Genomic DNA, 19,830 nt, shown 5'->3' with positions numbered 1-19,830 from the left:
TGGTTGGGAAGTGTCACCTCCTGATGGAGTTATCCGGGAGAGGAAGGAAAACTTCAGTGTGGTACTAAAACACTGCCACAGAGAGGGAGGAAAGCCCTTTCTGAGTGGAAAATCCTCGTCTCAGTGTGGAGACTTGGGCTCAGAAATGCTTTGAGTGGTAACCTTCTCCACGCAATAGAGGAAACGTGTGTTTGGGGAGCGCTGGGAAATGGCTGCTCGGAGAAGGGGCTGAAGGGTTCCTCGCTGCCCGGTTTGATCCCCCCGTTTTGGAGCTCAAAGGGTGAGGAGTTTTGTGTTCTCATTTCATGAGGGGTCAGCCTGCTTCATCGTGTTCCTGTCTGAGAGCAGTAAATAAAGCGCTGTGAAAGTTACGGAAAGGGGCTGCTTTCCTCGGAGGGCCTCTGCTGCAAACCAGCAGCAGCTCTTCTCTGTCCTGCTGCTATTTATTGCCTCCCTTGGACTTCCTTGTCTTTCTATTAAATGTCTGTGTAACGCTGGAAATCCTGGTCAGTGTTACTGGTTTCCTAGGGCTCTTGCCATCATATTGCATGCTTTTTATGTTGAAGATTTCTATAGTTGTGTGATCGTGAGGCAGTTTATTTTCGTTTTAAAATACGCCCTTAGTGCTGATGGCTGCCAAGGCCGGCGCAGATGCGTGGCTGAAATTGTTTCCTAGAACAAGGCAAAGCAATACCTAACCCTTCATGTGTAGAAATTAATACTTCAGAAAGTAGAAACGAGCCTGAAGCCTCTGGGAAGGTGCAGGATGTAGTGCTGGTGGATAGGATGCTGTGCTATCAGCATGATTTCGGAGGAAGTCATTCCGTGTCTTGCTGTCACTGTGTATGTACAGTGGCAGTGTAACACTGGGTGGGGAGACTCATCCCGCTTACCAAAACCTCATAAAATACTTGGAAGAAGAACAGAAACCTGCTCTAATCTTTCATAAGGAGATACCAGGGCTGATTAGGAAGGAAAGGGAATGGACAAATTAGAGACGGTTCACAAACTGAGTAATTTGTGTTACTGAAGTTATGTGATGTTCTGGTGTTTAGTGGGGATATGTGATGGGTAACAGTAAAAATCCTACAGAAAGAAGCAATTCACTGATTTTTTTGCTTCATTTTTTTTTCCAGTTCATCTTTGCAGTGAGGAGAATCAAGATGGGTTTGAGCCTGAGAGGACATAGGATCATGCTACTTGATAAGGTAGGATTCTGTTTCTGCAGAAGAAAACAAATGAGTTTATGCCTTCCAGAGCTTAGAAATTAGATGGCTTTTTTAAAGCTTTCATAAAATAGCCGTAGCCTGCAGTACCCAAGGAGGAATACTTTACTTGGTTTTAATTAAGAGAGCTTACTCTGTTTTGTGAAGGACTGAGATACCAGGTTTTGTGGTTGAGATTTGTTTCCGCACACCTGAAATAATGTTTGCGTGTTAATGCTGTTTCAAGGTGTTTGTGAACATGTCCTCAGCCAGAGAAGTGCTACCTAATGTCTGAAGAACAGATCTGCTCTTAATTATAGTGAAGTGCATCTGAAGTAGTTCAAACGTGAGAATGGTCTGCTGGAAAGGCTTTGTGTTTTCATGGATGTTGGCAAGATTTGGCTTTCAGACTTTGTTTGAATTGATAAGCATAGCAAGTCTTCCATGTCTCAAAAGAATAGCCTTACCTAATGTGTAAGCTGTGATAGAGAGTCCTTATGGGCTGGAAATTGAATCTGTGTTAGAAGTTGGGGGTTTTTGGAGTTTACAGTCTAGTAGCATGGCTTGCACTTTGAAAGGGAATCCTATTTACTGGCTGAGAAAACAGGTTGATAATGATGCACAAACGGCAGCAATGCAACATCCAAATGAAAATAATTAGTGTATTTGCTTTGCTACTTAAGTAATTTATTCCCTTGTCCGCTGCCATGGAACCTCCTTTTCCCATAGATGTATAAATTTACCCAAGGATTTCAGGTATTTATTAGTATTTTTAGCATTAGTATTGTTGATTACACTTGATGGGATTAATGAACTAGAAACTGAAAGTATGGCACGGAAAGATCACAGATGGGGAAAATACTGGGAAAAAATGCAATATAAAGGAATGTTGCTGGCGATTTGGATGCATTTTGAAACATGTGAATGTCAACCTTTTGTTTGCTTTGTTTTCTCTTGAAAAAAAAAATGTAGTGTTGCAATAATTAGTTATTAAAAGCTTCTTGTGTTTTTTTTTTAAAGTGCCTATTAACCTAAGGGCAATGAAAAACTCCTAACCAGAAGCCTGGAGTTAATCTTTCTGGCCTGTAGGAGTATAAAATAGTTTTGGTCAGGACTAGATACAAAATGCCAAGGAATCCACGTTTGGGAACAAATTTTAATGAGCAGCTGGTAGTGTTGTTGGGACATCTGTGGGTAGATGTGCTGACATGGGAATTGAGTTAGATGGGTCTGAGGTTTGGTCTTGTTAGTGTTAATTCTGACACACATTGGAAGGACAAACCCTTTGCTTCTCTACCTCTGTGGGAGTCTGAAAGCTTACATTTGATGTTTGTATTAATTTCTGTTTATTAACATCAGTCTCTATCACAAGCACTGATAATTCGTGACAAGACAAAAAATCAGCATTCTCTGCTAAGTATTTCAGAACAACTTTTATTAGTCACTTAAGGCTCCTTTAGTTCTTTCTTTTTTTTTGTTCTGAATAATTAAATCTATGTTCATTAAAAACCCAACCCCCTCAAAACCTGTGGAGGTTCTTAGTGCGTTCTGTCCTTTGCAGTTGCCTGTTCTCAGAGTTTCTCTTTGCCTTCTGGCCTCAAGAAAAAAATATCCCATACTGCTTCCCTGAAGTTTTTAGGCCTTGCAAGAACTGGTATCCCCCAGTGCTCCTTCTTCTGTAGGTATTTCACACTTCAAACCAGGGAGACAGGGATGCTATTATTTCGCCATTAGACTTTAGTCTCTGCATAGTGGAGTTTCTCTGATTCCAGACAAGCCCAGGGTTCCTGAATTAGGTTTAAGTGCTCATCCTCCAATGCATGCTTGGTTTGTATAATATGGGGGGGGGGGGGAAGCTTGTGTTTCTGTAATACAGAGAGTAACCTTGGTGTTGGTATAAATGGATAATAGCAGCTCAGTGTTTAGTTCAGTGACTCAGTTCTTCAGCAGATAAATCTCAATTTGATGCCTGGTAGCTATGAGAGATTCTGGCTGCAAAAACATCCATTTCCACTGTACTCTGAACAGGTCACGACACTAAACCAGCCTTTCAAATGTAATTAAGGATTTTCTCATTTTTATATGCATGTGATTGCTTGCAACTGTTTGACTCCATTTGTCCCTGTCTGTTTATACCACAGTGAGCTGCTAAACATTTTGTCATGTGTTCTGTAAACACAGATAATCCGTGGCTGTAGTTTTTAACATTCTTTGTATGAAATTACATCACGTGTTCAGTTATGGGGAATTTCCTTGTTTCTTTTCTGTTGTTGTTTGGGGAGCCAGAAGTTCTTCCACACATGCAAATACAATTTAATGCATGTCAACTACATAGCAAATACTGTGTTACTGAGTCCTAGTTCAGATGCCATCCAAGATTAGAAATACCCAGAGGTGGATCAACACTGTATAATGCCGTACTTCTGGGACAACAATAATTAAATTACTTCAGTTATTCTTATTTTATTATGAAAACAATATTACACAGCTTATTTTTTCAGCTGTGTTGGGTAGCTTGGACCCTCTTGACATAAAATTGTTTCCTACCGATTGAGGAAAGGATTTCACTTAAGCAATGTTTCTTTATGATGTGGATTCCCTTCCCCTTCTTCCCCTCCTACTTTAGCTCCTTTCTTGACTTCATTCTTGTGGCTGCGAGCTTGGAGTAAAATCTTGGTGCTGTTCAAGTCAATGAGAGTTTTGTCATGTGCTGAAGAGATAGATGGTCTAATCTCTATTAGAACATCAGAGTCAATTCCTGGTGAGAAAAATGCTTCTTGCCCCAGCTGGTTCCAGTGTCGGTGACCTTCCTTCCTGTCCTCAAAACCCCATCATCCACTAAAATAAGTAGATAAATACATTAGTTGAGGGAAGTTGGGAAATGAATGCATCCTCTAGTGGATCTCGAAGTATTTGTCTTCCCTTATCAGCCCTATAATGATAGTGCAGTGATGGCAGCTTAATGATAGCAGCCCCAATGATGCCATTCAGTGCCAGAGAGGTGAAGACTGCACATTTTATTTTGGAAAATAATTATGCAGCTAATTACAGCACTTGACTTTCGTCCTTCCCTTCCCTGTGTTCTTGGGGAGGCTGGTTTGCTCAGCCTGCAAAAGACTGCGTCAGTTATGCTAAAGGTCAAAAGACCCTTGTGTCACGATTTGGAATTGCTAGTAATAGTGAATAAAATAAATACAGAATCCTTTTGGAGCATTTAAGTTGTTGCTTAACTTCTGTGTTCCTACTTCTACTGTATGACTTAGTGCATACGCATACAAATGGTTGGAAGAGGAGAAATAAACCAGAAGCTGAGATCTGAACTCTTCTGAAATTCCTCTGCAACATTTGGAATATGAATTCCAGCTGCAGTGATAAGAAGAAGCAATGCAGAATGATCTGCCTCAGGAGGACCTTTTGCTCAGAAGGTATACAACTGCCTGCTGACGACAGGGAATTTTGGACAAAGCACCTGCAATGCCATTTCAAACATACTGAAACTGAAGAATCTTGGTAGATGTTTACTCTGTGTGGCTTTGAGATCTCAGCTGGCTTGCCAAGAATTAAGAGCATGATTGTATTAAAGTAAGCAAACAGTAATACACGTTTTGGACAGCTTTCCTCTTCCTTTTTTCTGCCCTTCATGCAGCTGCCTGCATGGCAGCTATGGAGATGGACCCCCCTTTCCTTCTCTTTATAATTTCCATCCTTTACTTTCTGGTCAACTATTCAATCTCAGGTTGTATAGTTGCTCTGGTTTCACAATGCAGCATGTTCCTCACGCTTCAGGTCAGCTCTAAGTCTTGATTCAGCCTGATTCATTTTGATTTGCATAATCTCCTCAGCCCTCTATATTTCATTTAGACACCAAAGATTTAGTTTAGTTACAGTCTCATGTCATTTATCATTTCCTTGTCTTCTTTCAGAGTTTGATTTAATCCCTTTGGTTTACTTTGAAAGACTGATCTCTTATCTGCACAGTGCTTTGTTCCATTGTGATTTTCAAGCCTTTGTATTTTCTATCTGGTTCTTTCTTAGTGTGATATTTATTTTACACCTAGAGATAAACCGCCTTCATCTGTGATCTTAAAGAAAGTAATGAATTTAACAAGCACCGTCTTGGCCAGGAAGCTCTACAGGGGCATTTGTGTACTGATGATGTTCATAAATAAAAGTCCATCTTTGTAAGCAGTCCCACTTTTGACAGCATTTAATACTTGATGCTAAGGAAAAATAAAATGAGACCAGGGCAAATACAGAACAACAAGCAATCCTTTTCCTGAAGCTTCTCCCCAGCCTCTTTGAGATAGCAGTTAGAAACTTCAGGAGGGGAAGGTGGCACCTAGACAATTGTGTTCTTATTATCTCGCAGTTGATGCACTGAGTGAATGTGTCCTTTAGGAATTGTTCCAATCTCTTTTTAAATACCATAATGTGTTCTATTTATTTTAAAATTGCTGTTTAGTAACTTCTCTGCATGGCTCAAATATTTGCAAGGCTGCATTAAAAATCATGGAAACTATCTGCTTTATGGTCTTCGGGGGTTTGTGATTCAAATCCTTGCTTTGCAGTGAGGAGGACTGAAAGTGTCCTCATACCTACCTCTTGTTCAAAGAACTCTGGAGCTTGGTCTTTAATAATATATTAAGTCACATGGCAATGGGATCACAAGAGATTCAGTGACACTGAAGAAGAAAAAAATGCTACCTTTATAGCTCTCCTGTATAAGTGTGTTGTAAATCACAGTGCCAAAAATGCCTTCCATATTCTCAAAATGGCTAGTAGAATGCTGCTCCGTGTGACGGCTCAATCTCATGCTCTCTCTCATGTATCCATGGTAAATATTTGTACTGTAAAGCAGAATTCTGTTGGAGGAGCAGCAGCCTGGCTGGCTTGGCATGGGGAATTGAGGGGAAGCTTATTGAAGTCTTCAAAAAAGTAGAAAGCTTCTGCAGCAAAGGAGGGAATACTCTGTTTTCCATGCCTGTGAGAAATCAGAGCAGCAGTATTGGATCTGAGCTGCCTCAAGCGGGGCTTGGCTCTGTATATGTGTATCTTTGCAGGTGCCAGGCTGAGCATGGTGGGGCTGCACAAACACACCCCATGTACATGTGCTTTTTTGCATATGATTTTTAGTAGAAAACACTCTGCAGGCCACAGAAGGGAGGAAGGGAAGGTATTGTCTCTTCCACATCAGTAGTCAAGCAGGCGAGTTTAAAACATTTTGTTACTAATAATTCAGCATTTCCTAGTGTAGGTAAGGCCTGGATGCTTTCCATTTTGAACTGTCAAAGGAACTTGTTTTTGCAGGATGTCTTAGGCTGGTGAGCATTTATACGTGTGGAGGTTTCAGAAGCAGACCTGTTTTTTGTCTTTGTCAGCAGACACAAATGCCCTGCAAGAAGCTGACATTGTAGTTAGAATTTCTCTGGGATAATTGCTATAGCACACTCAGCTTGTCAGATACCAGCCTGCTTTATCTTTGACAGTGTTTTTCAGTTTCTGCTGTCAACAAGTCAGTTGCATTCCTTGATATGGATGGATTGAGCAATTTAGTAGGCATAGAATGCTGAGGTCTCCAGTGCCTGTTGATACTGTGTCGTCTCTGTCTACCTCATATCATGGGGTTGGGATGCAGGTGGAAAGCTGTTGGTAATGATTGATCCATTTCAAATTGCCAATGTGTCTGTAGACAATGATGCTGGTGTGGGCATCACCAAAGGTAAATAGCTGGGGGAAGTGTTCTTAGTCATTGAGGTAATGGTGTCGTGTTCCTGACTTCTCTATGTGAGTTACTCATTAAAATCACTACGTTAGCAAGGTTTTACACATAGGAACAAAGGTGGTGATGCATACTACACTCTACAGCATCTACGCTACTGAAGAGTAGGATGCTGTTTGTGTTGCAGAGGCTACTCAAGAGACCTCTGTTCCTGTAACTGATGACAACTTCTCACAGTCCTAACCAGAGTAATGAGCTAAATCCTTGTGAAAATGAGAGGAAACTGAAATCCTCCCTGTTGTGGAGGAAGAGTACAAAGCCTGTTCAATTCCAAATACTCTGTTTTATCAAAAAACTAGTTTCTTCATCACCAGAGTAATGTTGTGCTGGTTGTTTGCTGAAGATGAATTTCAGAATGATTAACTGCAAAGCAAATGTGTGCATCAGAACACTCTGCAATTCAAACCTTTTTCATGATTATTTTGGACAGCCACACTGGGTATTTTTTTGAAGCCTGTTCTTTAGTTTATCTAATTCCAGTAGGAGGAAGATGAATGTTGGGTAGTGTTGGAAAGATCAGTTCGTACTTCCCAGTAAACTCAGGTTAAAGCACCTTGCTTAAGAGAATAAATGTGGTGTCATAACGTGAACCCACACAGAATGTGGGCAGAATGTTAATGGTCCACTTGTTTATCACTTGTTTGGTATGAACATAAAGTACTTCTTATCTTCAGTTTCCACTGGCTGTACCATAACAATGAAATCAAACACTGCAGTCTTACTCCCAGTGCTATAACCCTCTTACCTGGCCTGGTGTTCTTCCTGCCACCAAGGCAGAGATGCAGATGAAGGGGATAAACTCTTCCTTTTGCTGTGTGTCAGAGAGAGGTGTCGGAGCCCACTACTGCCCAGCACAGGTACGTGTTTCTCTGACCTGTGCCTGTAGAAGACAGGCTCTTAAATAATTTATAACACACGAGTGCCCTTTCTCACTTGGTCTGGCTAAAGCCAAAACTCTGCTCATCATTTAGAAACTTTTCTTTTTGTTACAAGTAAAGAAACTTAAGAGTTTAAATGGCAGTAGTTGTTATTCCTGAAACTCCTGCAAATAAAACAAAGTTGTCAGTATTGCTCAAATGCACCACGTTTAATGGGTTAAACCTGCTATTAACAGCTTCAGCCAGGCTCAAATTTTGTCCACCTCAAGCTTTGGTGTTTTATTGCATTTACAATCATCCAGTGAAAGTGTGCACTAGCATTCCAGCTAGACTCTATTTAATATGCACCAGAATTATTGTATTTGATATATATCAATTTTAAATCTGTTTCAACACAACCTTGAATGCCTTTCTGGCAGTATATCACTTCATCAGTCTAGCTTAACTAGAGCTGCTTTTTCATTTTTTACTGCCTCCATAAAACCTAGGAATGGAACACTTCGATTTTTCTAGCAGTAATTTTTATTACTTTTAGCCTTTTTTTTTTAAGTACTTGTCACTGAGATACAGTACTTTGTACAGAGTATATTTTTCAGCTATGCATTATATTTTTATTTCAATTTATTTTAGACAGAATGTATAGCATAGATCTAAATAATACCTACGGTAGTTCAAATGAGTGTATTATGAATGTAATTAGAATGGATATAAACTCAGTTCACCCACCAGGATTGTGTATTTCAATTGCCTGCCTCTAGTCATAGTCACTTCGAAGTAAAGGATAACTCATGTTGTAGGTTTAATGCTGCACATAAAATCATATTGCAACACAGGAGGGCAAAATGAATTTATTGCAATTTTTATGTTTTTGTTTTAATTTTTAGATTTTTCTGGATTTTTCCCTGGAGTGTGTTATTGCACTGCTTTTTATTTTTTCCCCTAAGAACATAGAAATTGCCATATTCGATCAGACTAGTGATCTGTCTAGCCAGATAGCTGTCTGAAGAGGAATGTGTGCCAAGCACATTAAAGCAGAATGTAAAGACCAGCAATAGGCCTCTCAAAACAGTTGTTGTAGAAAAATCTCCCTGATGGAAAAGTCTCTTCTAATCACTGTTAATTCAACATTAATTTGAGCTCCAAAGTATTAAAGTTCATCTCTTTTTGTCTCAAAAGTATGGGTTTGTTTGTTGCTCCCTTGGGCACTGTGTCTGGTTATAGTAGCTACAGGGGTTGGAGCTGGATGAGCTTAAAGTCCCTTCCAACCCAAACCAGGCTGGCGTTCTATGATATAGACTATCTTTCTGTAAGAAGATTTTGAGACTTATAAATGAAAAGTGCTTCAGAAGCTCTAGTAGTGCTGTTAGATTTAAGATACATTCTTAACCCAATTCAGACACTCCTCTCTTCATCTGTGTATTTGTGTTTCTATGAGGTTGTCTTTGCCTGATCGTGTCATGACATGTTCCACAGCCAACTGGAGTGTGCTTAGGGAAATTTTTTTCAGTGGTGGGAGTTCATGCTTCCTGAAAGTTTAGAAGGGAGAATTACAAAGGAAAGAAGAAAAGGATATTGCTCTTCAGTCAGCTGAAATTATATATGTAGCAGTTAAATGAACATTGCTTTTGTGCTGTTTCCATTAGTAATGACAAGCAAGAACCTATGTAACATGGGTTTAATGTTTCTGTAAGAAAAGGAAACTGTGACCAGGAATGTCTAAACAGCATTCCTCAACTATATAGTAAGTGTCCCCTTGTTATTCTCATTCTGCTTAATGAATATGAATAATACATTTTGAATAATACCTATAATAATAGAACGTGAGGGGAGAACAGGAGCACTTTTCTAATTAGGGCTTTGAATGACATTGGAAAAGGTTTCTGGGTTAAATCATCTTTCCTTGCTATGGGTTGAATTAGCATAGATTTAATGCCAGTGATAATTTTATGCAATTGTGAGATCAGTAGTTTAATGCATCTGGCAGCGAGACAGGGATTTTCTGTCTCTGACAGCACTGAATAAAGCCCTGTAATCCTTTTCCTTTAGGTCTCATGCCCATCTAGACTTCAACTTAATGGAAGGCCAAAGAAATCAGGAGTCTATTGAGCATCTATGACTCGAGCACAGGCAGGATGAGCAGAATGAGATGCTTATTAGAATCTTAGCATATTTTGTGGTTCAGAATCATTAAAAAGGCTAATGGCTGGGTTGGAGTGCTCAGGTTGCATTTCCCCCTCTGTACTGCGGAAGGCTGCCATCATAGTAGAGTGTCTGTATTGACTTAGTACTCCAACAGCCTACTACAGCAAAATTGAGAGTAAAACAAGATAATGTGGAATAGTTGTGATTTTGGTGGTTTACTTTAAATATATTCACACCACTACATTATAGTTGGGCCACAACCTCTAGACTCCAATGGAGATGATGTTTAATTTTAAGGAGAATGGGGTAGGATGAGTTGAACCAGTCTTTGAAGGGAAGCTGTTTACAGTGTAAGTGCCCAGGCTTTAGGGTTGTGCAAGGTCTAAGAGCTGTGCAATGTAATTTTTGGGTACAGCTTTACTGGAACAACATTTCTTAGCTCTCTCTATGCCTATAAAGGTAGATGTACCTATGTTGAGTGTCATAGAATCCATGTGTATCACGAAATCTGTATCAGCCAGTTTGTGTGAAGGTCCAGATGAAGTGTTACTGCTGGTTCAGGTCCTGATCTAATAGCAAGAGAGTAGAACCCATTATCTCTGGTCAAGTCTGAATTGGGCTTTGAACCTAATGAGTGTTGGCCTAGGTTCTAAATGAAGAGATGACCCAAAAGGATTTGCAGTCTCATGGAGTTCAGGCTTTGTTTTAAACCAGAGCGTGTTGGTTCTGCCGTTCCTACCAGCCCAAATGAGTTCAGCATTGTCTTCACTTTGCTAAGGTGAATGTGGACGTATGGTGACCTTTCCAGTTAGTTTTTCCTGCAGTAATTGGCAGGTAGGAGTGGATTTTTGCTTCTGTTCCTTCAGAACAGAAGGTGTCCCCTGGTGTTCTTCACCAGCCTGGTGCTTGGACTGTTGTAAAAAGTTTGGACTGTGTGTTCCCATTAGGGGACTCCTCAAGCCAAGCAGTGATACATACTCGTCTTTGATTTTAGACCCCTTTGAGGCAGATTTGCTCTGAAGGTCTGGTCTCAGCTGAGTTATTATTCTAATAAAAATTCTCTATAAGTGTCATTTTTACACGATTGTCCAATATTCCCCCCAAATTATTGTCATTGCTAATTGTATCAGTTTCTTTGCTAACCTTAAATTCTTGTCCTCGGCAGAGTCTCATGACAGCACATTTCACAGCTCGCTTCTGTTTGATGAAAACATGTTACTTTTTATCTGAGAAGTCTTAATAGAGATTTAATCTCATGCCTGTTGTCTTAGTGCCTAAACTGTTATCTTTTTTCCTCAAATTTAGCACCTGAATAACAGGAAAGCACTGCATGTGGTACGTGTATTAGGGCATGTGCAGTATGTGCGCTTTTGTAGTCTCAGTAGGAACTGTGCACGTGGTCCTACAGAAAAGTTTAGACCTTTAACATCTGTGATTTTACATTTCACTTTTGATATTTAGATTATCTTGGCCATTCAGACAAGTTAAATGCTACTGTCTTGATCTCTTAACAGTTAGTCAGTTAATGTGATTTCACTGTATTCCTGATAAGTTTTAACCTAATGATAGCGCTGACCAAAAGCAGGAAAAAATATGTCAGCAATGAGTCAGGTTTATAGACATTAATTATAGAACTGTTTGTTGTTAGTAAGTTTTGAATCTGAAGCAGAGTGAGTGGAGGGGGTAGTTTGAATGGGGATAGCTATGAAGGTTTGTATGCAGATGGGGTCAAATGGTTTATGTAGCGTTTGATAGAAAATGTGCTGTGGTGCATGGCAAGAACAAACAGCTGCTGCTGCAAGTTCACATAATGAAATCTAATGTTCAGCAGGCGTTAAGACTTGTAAAGCACAGTGAGCACGGAGCTAAGGCCAGGAGTACCAAAATTAGGTAGCGAAAGCTCAGCTTGAGGTGGTACGCTGTGAAGTAATAGTTAAACCACTGAGGCTTGATTCTAATTCTTTTCAGACTCATAGAATGGTTTGGGTTGGAAAGGACCTTTAGATCATCCAGTTCCAACCCCTGTCATGGGCTGGGACACCACACACTACACCATGTCACCTAAGGCTCCGTCCAGCCTGGCCTTGAACACTGCCAGGGACAGAACATTCACAACTTCCTTGGGCAACCTGTGCCAGTGCCTCACCACCATCACAGTAAAGAATTTCCTCCTTATCTCCAGTCTAAACTTCCCCTGTTTAAGTTTGAACCCGTTACCCCTTGTCCTGTCACTGCAGGCCCTAGTGAAGAGTCCCTCTCCAGCCTCCTTATACGCCCCATTCAGATACTGGAAAGCTGCTATGAGGTCTCCACAGAGTTTCTCTTCTCCAGGCTGAACAGCCCCAACTTTCTCAGCCTGTCTTTGCATGGGAGGTGCTTGAGCCCCCTTACCTTCGTGAACCTTTTCTGGACTTGCTCCAGCAGCTTCATGTCCTTATGTTGGGGACATCAGGACTACACACAATGCTCCAAGTGAGGTCTCATGAGAGCAGAGTAGAGGGGCAGGATCACGTCCTTCGCCCTGCTGATCACGCTCCTTTTGATGCAGCCCAGGACACGGTTGGTTTCTGGGCTGCGAGTGCACACTGAAGCCAGCTCGTGTTCAGTTTCTCATCAACCAGCACCACCAAGTCCTTCTCTGCAGGGCTGCTCTGAATCTGAATAAGAATGAGGTAGAGTAAGGGGAGCTCTCCAATACTCAGAGCAAAGTTGTGAATGCATTCCTTTGTGAAGAGGCGTAGACAGAGACTTCAGAGATGCAAAATAAAGCTTGGTCCCCCCAAGTTTAAATAAAATACTGTATTTTAATGAAGTATTGAAGAATGAAGGCCGTTTGGGAGGTGCATTGAAGCTGCTGTTAGCTCCCAGCTCAGAAGCAGCATAGAAGACATGCTTTGATTAATACATCAGACTTCAAATGTGTCTCATTGCTTGTTTAGCCTTATTCTTAAGCATCAAAAGAGTCTGTTCACACAAGGGTTTGTTTATTTACAAGGTTTACACTTGTTAACTGACAGTTTAAAAGGGATTAAATAGGCCTCCAGAATTGATAGTCCGGCATTAAAGAGTATTAAATGCTGACCTTGGATTCAGTTAAAGGCCGCCTTTTCCTTTCCCTCCTATCCACCAGTCTGGAGAAGGGATGGAAGTTGCCAGAGTTGAAATATGCCAGAGTTGATGAGCATTATGCATTAAGCTCTTGTACAAAAGTTGTTCGTGTGAATCTCTTCTGGCCTTTCTATTCAGCACCCAAAAGCGTTTATAAAAGCTCATCCATTCACCTAAAAAGAATTGGAATGAGGGAGAGCTTTAGCAGGAAGGGTCTTTAAAGTAGTTGTCATAGAAAAACTTTCATGTGAAAAGAAGGAAAAAAGAATATCATAGTGGATGTGATTGAGGTCACAGTATAACAAGAGGTACCCCTTGAGCAAGGCAAACTTGTGGAAGAGCATTGTACCCAGGGTTGTGAAGGGCAACAAAGACAGCTCCTGTGAGCTGAGTATCTCTGAGGATTTGGCCTTGACAAGAGCAGCACAGGTCACGGGGAAGCAGCTAAGATGGAAACCCCCTTGGTAAATACAAGAAACCAGTAAAAATTGTGCTGGCTCCTCTTATTCTCAGTATTTTCACTTTCTTTTTTTATGGAATAGATTTACAGGGCAAAAGCTTTTGATACTAAAGTACCTCAGAATATGTTAGTGTTACTTTTCAGTGCAGAAGTTATGGAAATTCAGACCCTTCTATTTCAAATATTGCATAGCGTACCAGATCTTAATATAATAGGATTTATCGGGATAAAGCAACTGGAATGTTTCCACAGGATTTCTTTCATGTGAGTCAAATACTCACATTTTTTTTCCAGCATTTTTTCAAGGTTAACATGTCATCCTGATGAAGATGAAAATACGCTTTGATGTGACTGTAAATGAAAATCATATTTGACCATTACTTGAAACTGTCTTCTCATAGTACCTTCTTACTGCAGGACAGCTGAATGAAAAGGTCACATTGGAACCGTCTTCGATGATGAAACAATATGTGAAGGAGAACTCCTCAGGGGAGCCAGAGACATTAACGGGGAATGTAAAATGCTGCATTAATATGCTGGAGTTTGGGGGTTGTGGGTGTTTTTTGTTTGTTTTTTTTAGGTATAAAGGACAGCAAACTAACCTGTAAATCATGTCCTTCAATAAATAGGTTTTTAGCCAACAAAAAACAGGGGAAAGGAAATGTTAGCTGAGGATTAATAAGATTTTTTCACAACTTTAGTTAATACCAAGCAAGACACATTTGTAAATCAGGGGGAGGACATTTGGAAATCTCAGCTTCTGGTCTGTGTTCATCTTGGCTACTGAGTATTCTCGCAGTTCCACTAAGTTTTCTGTTCAGACAGGCCCTGCTTGCACATGAGTCATATTTGAGGAAGATCTTTATGGAATTCCATGGTGTATTTTCAGATCTTAAGTTTACTTCCACGTAGCGAAAGGCTTCCCCCCAACCCTGCTGCCCAGTCTAAGACTTGCATTTTTCAAGAATAAGTGTTTATATTAAAAAGTAATGGGGTTCTGTTAGTAGAAGATATTAAGATGTAGTCAAGAAAAATTTGTATGAGGAGCATTGTGTTGCATCATCACTGTTGTCATCTCCTTACGTGACTGCTTTCTGTACTGCGTTAGATGCCTTGAAGTTCCAGTTAGGAAAGAAAAATGCGTTGTGCTTGGCACTGTACCTGTGTGGAGTCTGATGCAAGGGCAGTCCCCCTGGAAAGGATGCCTGCGTTTGCACAGGCGAACAAGAGAATGATCAGGCACTAACTGGGGGGCCTTGAGATGGCCCCAGTCTGGTAGTGACTGACTTGCCACTTGCCTGTTCTGGGTTTCACAGGGGTGTAACTCCATTGATACAGAAGAATGTATTTCCAACAATAGAATGACAGAACTGGATCAGCTCTCTTCCCTGCTAGTTCTTGTTTACTCTGTCCTGGAACCAGTCAAACTCTCATGGTATGTGTCTTTGAATTAGCAAGATAAACTCAGTGATTGCTCAGTGTCAGCCCTGGATTTCGACGCACATGCATGGGGTTCTCATCCCTGTGAGGAGTTATATGGGAGGACATATCATTAGTTGAAAATTTAGATGCATTACTGTCGTGGTTTAAACCCAGTCAGGTAACTCGTTCGCTCACTTCCCCCCCCCCCCCCCCTTGCCCTCCCCCTGCTCCTGGAGGGACAGAGAGGAGAATCGAAAAGAATGCAACTCCCACGGGTTGAGATAAGAACAGTTTAGTAACTAAGGTATAACACAGATCACTACTGCTACCACCAATGATAATAATGATAAAGGAAATAACAAGGGAAGAGAATACAACACCTCAGCACCAGCCGACCGATAACTTGTCCCCCCTCAGCCCGACCAAGCACCGACCGATACCTCCTCCAACCCTGCAGTCTCCCAGCCCTTCCGGCTAACTCCCAGTTACATCCTGGGCATGACGTGCTGTGGTACAGAATACCTCTTTGGTCAGTTTGGGTCAGGTGTCCTGTCTCTGCTTCCTCCTGGCTTCCCCTCCTCCCTGGCAGAGCATGAGGCTCACAAAGTCCTTGGCCAAACCAAAACATCCTTGTTATCAGCTCTGTTCCCGAGCTGAAAGTCAAAACACAGCACTGCACCAGCTACCAAGAAGGAGAAAAATGACTGCTACTGCTGAACCCAGGACAATTACTATTCCAGTTGTCTAGAAATGAAACCCAGTAGTATTTGCCAACCCTAGTATTTCCAGCATTTCTTCCTTTGTGTGCCTTTTCTCCTCCCCACATTTGCAGTGCTAGGCTCTGTGTGACCTTGGCAAGTCTGTAACTGTTCCTCCATGCTTGCAGCATTTCTGGGTAGAGAAGAAAGTAGTGTATATTGCAACAGCCTAAAAATTCAGAAACATTCTTAAAGGCTTTAAAAAAAGTAATAATTTCTCTTTTTTTACCTAAATTATGATGACATCTTTTCGAATTTTTATGTGGGCTTGGTGATGATATTTGGATGTGCAGTGCTTGCTTTTCTGTTCCTCGGTATTCCAATGGTATTAATGTTTATATGAGAAGGACCTCAATTGTATTCCTGGTTCAGCTGTTGTCCTGCTGTGTGGCAGCACTCAGAATAAGAGTCCTGTAAATGAGATGATCACAATGTTGGTTTAAAATTGCTCTATTGGTTTCCACTGCAGTATTGCTACAACTGCCTGCAGGGATTAGTGAACTCTGGAATAGGTGTGAGGTGGTGATACTGAATCCTGCATTTTAAGAGCAAGTAAGATGCTAAGAAAATGATACTGGACTCTCTTCCCACTGCTATACCTTGAACTCTGCCTCCTGTCTGTCAATCTTGGGCACATTGTCTATCAAATAGTCATAAGGCATTAATTAGGCGGCCAAGGCCCTTTTACCTGGGGAGGACCTCTCCTGGCATATACAGAAAGAAACCGCTAAGATTCTTACTCCTTCAGAAATGATGCATTCCTGAAGGAAGGCAAAAACCCCTCCCTTACCTTGCCTGCACGTGTGTGTATGTGTGTACATGCTTCTTTGGAGACCTTTAAGTGGAAGGATTCTATGAAGTAATATGCAATTCATATAGTACAACACCTAATTATTTATAAGTTGACAAGACTGACCTTTCTCACATTAAAAATGTCACTTTCTCAAGCCATAAAATAAGCCAGAACCAAACCCTGCACTTTAACTAACTCGTGAGCAGAAAAAAAAAATCCTTTTGTAATCCCTCCATTGTATTTCCTTGCATTTGGTAAAGCACAGACATGGAATACTACCACCATTTCAGAGCACCGTAATTGATATAGTGACCACGCAAGTATAAAACTGTTAAATTCCTTTCTTCCCCTGCTCCTATGTGCTATTCCAGGATCATTTTTGGTTTCCTCATGCAGTCTTGTGCAGAGGGAGACGTGCAAGTCTGACAGAGGAAGTGTGTTCCAGTTGTCAGGGTGTCAGCACAGGGCTGAGGAACCAGGATATAATGTTCAGCACTGTCAAATAACTCAGGGTAATCCTGTTTCTCTACAGATTTGTGATTGGTAATATTGCATATACAGCAATTTAATATAAGGGAATTAATAGATGAGCTACAAAATGCCTCATGTTCTCCGGCTTAGCAAAGCAGAATAAGGCAAATAACGCCTAAATATTTGTTCGCTGCTTTAAGGAACCTGGGAGACTGCAGTTACAGTACAGAGGTTCAAAATCCAGATGAAAGCTAATTCTGACCAGTTTGTTAATGCAGCTTCTTGTAGTTGGATCCATGGAAGATGTGACTCTGTTTTGGTTCCTACTCTTTATATTTAGCACCTCAGGTCAAGCTGCAGTTGTGTGCAGTTTAATCTGGCAAGAGATCTTAAATGGAGTCCCTCCTTATCACCAAACAGGCAAGTCTATTGCTGTGAACTCTTGTTGTTCCAGAGCATTTGATCCTGATTTATCAGAATATTGATGCACCAGTGGTAGGGAAAAGGAAGAAAGCTGGTACATTTGATTTAAATTCTCCTCCTGCTTTATCACACATTAAAACATTCCTTTTCAGTACTAAGGCTAAAGAACACATACTAGCATGAGCAGTCACCACATTTTCACTGCTTCTAGTGGTAGAAGGCTCCCAGAATGTACACATTAATGAGTTTTAACTGTGCCTACGTGAATGGGCTAGCTGGTGTTTACATGAAGATAACACTGCTGTCCAGGAAGAAAAGGCTCCCAGGCCTGGCGCTGTGCTGTTGCTTGCTGAGAAGTTCCCTGTCACTCAGTCATCTTTAATCTGTGTTGTCAAATTAATACATTACTCTATTGACTCCATCAGGTTAATGCTGAAACCATTATAACTAAATTTCCACAAAAGCTCTCCCTTCCCTAGCTCCTGCAGAAGCTGAAGTGCCAATTTCAGTAGAGCCTAGGCTTAGATGGTGAAAGTTTTCTTGGAGAGCTGTAGCTGCATGCAGATGCTTTTCTCTCTCTCTAAATTAGCATAATTAACCCTTAGCATCATATCACCTTATCCCTTGTGTTTCCCTAATGTGCTATTGCCCAAAGGATGTCAATGCATGCTCATGAACTGCTTTGCTGTTCTCACATGGTGAAGTTTCTGTTGCAGAGGGGCATGCTTTACTGCTTTGGGGTTGCTGCTACTTTAATAACAGTTTTAAAAGCTAATCTTTTTAACTAAGTTTCTTCAGGCCATTCCATTCTGGGTGTAATTGGTAGCAACATCCCTATTCAGAGCTTTTACAATACTCAGATACTGTGTGTTGTCAGGTATATCTGTATATTTACAATATATCCGTATATTTTACAATACTCAAGTATTGTCAGATCTAAAGCTATCGGGAGTATTGATGGATATTTTGCTGGAATTAGAATTCCCACTTATTTAAATGAGGGCTGTTGAGCTGATCTAGCGCAAGGATCCTTGCCTTTAGTAGGGAAAGAAAACTGCAAACACATAAATTGGACAGAATAGAGAAAGTTAATAGAAATAAAAATGCACTTTAGAGCTGGGTCTTTTATGAGCTGGTTCTTTTACACCGAGTCTTGTTGACTGGGACGTGTACCTTCTCCCACATTAGGGGCGTTGATTTTGGCATGGGCTTCTATCTGCTACCACAATAGGGAGCATGTATACAAGTAATGCTTTTATCTGTCAAGTGGAAACTTTGACCTTTAAATAACGAATTAGGAAGCATGGGGACATTTGCAGTCAGTGAAGCTTGTCTCTCAGCTGAGAAGAAGAAATGTGTATCAGGACTGATACAAAGCCCAGCAGAATAGGTATTTTCCTGTTGACTTCAGCAGTCCTTCTGTTAGGCCCATGGTTAATTCATTAAGCTGGCTTTCCAACAGCTTTCCAACAGCTAGACATCTCCAGGCACCCTATAAGTTACTCTAAGCTGTGAGTTGTCAGCCCAGAGATGGATGGGATAGTTTGAACACACAATCCTGTTGGCTCTGTAACAATACAGCTGCAAGGAGCTGGCTGACTGACCTGCTCGGGAGAGGACAGTTGTCCTGAGTGTGGTGTTTGTATAGCGTATTTCTGCCAAAGTGAATTTCTCATACAGGAACACCCAGAGCATTTGTATTTCCTTAACTGTGTTTAAAAGAGATATTTCATATTGTACACATGAACTGTGGCAGTCTCCCTCTCTAGAGGATGTTCTTTCTGGAGCCTTCAGATTTCACTTCCATGTAAAATTGTTCATTGCATTATGATGAGCAATTTAGGCTTTGGATATCCTTGAGGGCGAGAACCTCACCTGACACTAGTAGTGACTCTCTCTCCTATCTCTGCAGGCAAGAGCTGTAGGTCAGCATCTTTGATTTACAGAGCAAATTTTAATCTATGAACATTCAAGTCATGGGAATAAACCAAGAGAAATCTTCAATATTGCATAGTACCAAACCCATCTGTATTCATTTCTAGTCTAAACTGTCAAGGATGTTGATGTCTCTGTTGGAGAGGTGAACCCCCTTTGTTAGCAGGATGGTCTCTGAGAGATGTGCAACTTTTTGGAGGAGAGAAATCCAACTCCAGAAGCTAATTTCCACAGTAGTAAAGAAAGGGAGAGAAAATTTTACCTCCCAACTATCTTAACTTCTTTTTTTCACTCAGGCAGTGCTGTGTGGTACTCCCTGGCATGGAGAAAACATTTTGATGTAATCTAATTTCAAGTAATAAATTCCTTGAGTTTGCCCTCAAAGACAAATGAGAGGCAAGGTTTGTAGTGAGCCGTTGCCTTTTCTCACTTTCACCTCATCATCTCCCACCCTCA

At 40.9% G+C, this 19,830-nt stretch overlaps 1 protein-coding gene across 1 annotated transcript in view; it reads left to right on the top strand.

The window, feature by feature from the left end:
- Window positions 1–1,134: 1,134 nt before the first annotated feature.
- The window catches only part of LRRTM4 (leucine rich repeat transmembrane neuronal 4), a 280,017-nt gene continuing 261,321 nt past the window's right edge, over window positions 1,135–19,830 (top strand). The window contains exon 1 of the mRNA XM_057402570.1: window positions 1,135–1,208. The gene's annotated coding sequence lies outside the window, so the exon portion shown is untranslated. The remainder of the gene's footprint in view (window positions 1,209–19,830) is intronic.

Source organism: Pezoporus wallicus, unplaced genomic scaffold, assembly GCF_028554395.1.
Source record: "Pezoporus wallicus isolate ANWC-B61680 ecotype Strahan unplaced genomic scaffold, APGP_CSIRO_Pwel_v1 contig_2348, whole genome shotgun sequence".
In the NCBI taxonomy this organism is placed as follows: Eukaryota; Metazoa; Chordata; class Aves; order Psittaciformes; family Psittacidae; genus Pezoporus; species Pezoporus wallicus.
The sequence above is the reverse complement of the archived record's forward strand: the minus strand, read 5'-3'. Positions and strand labels throughout refer to the sequence as shown.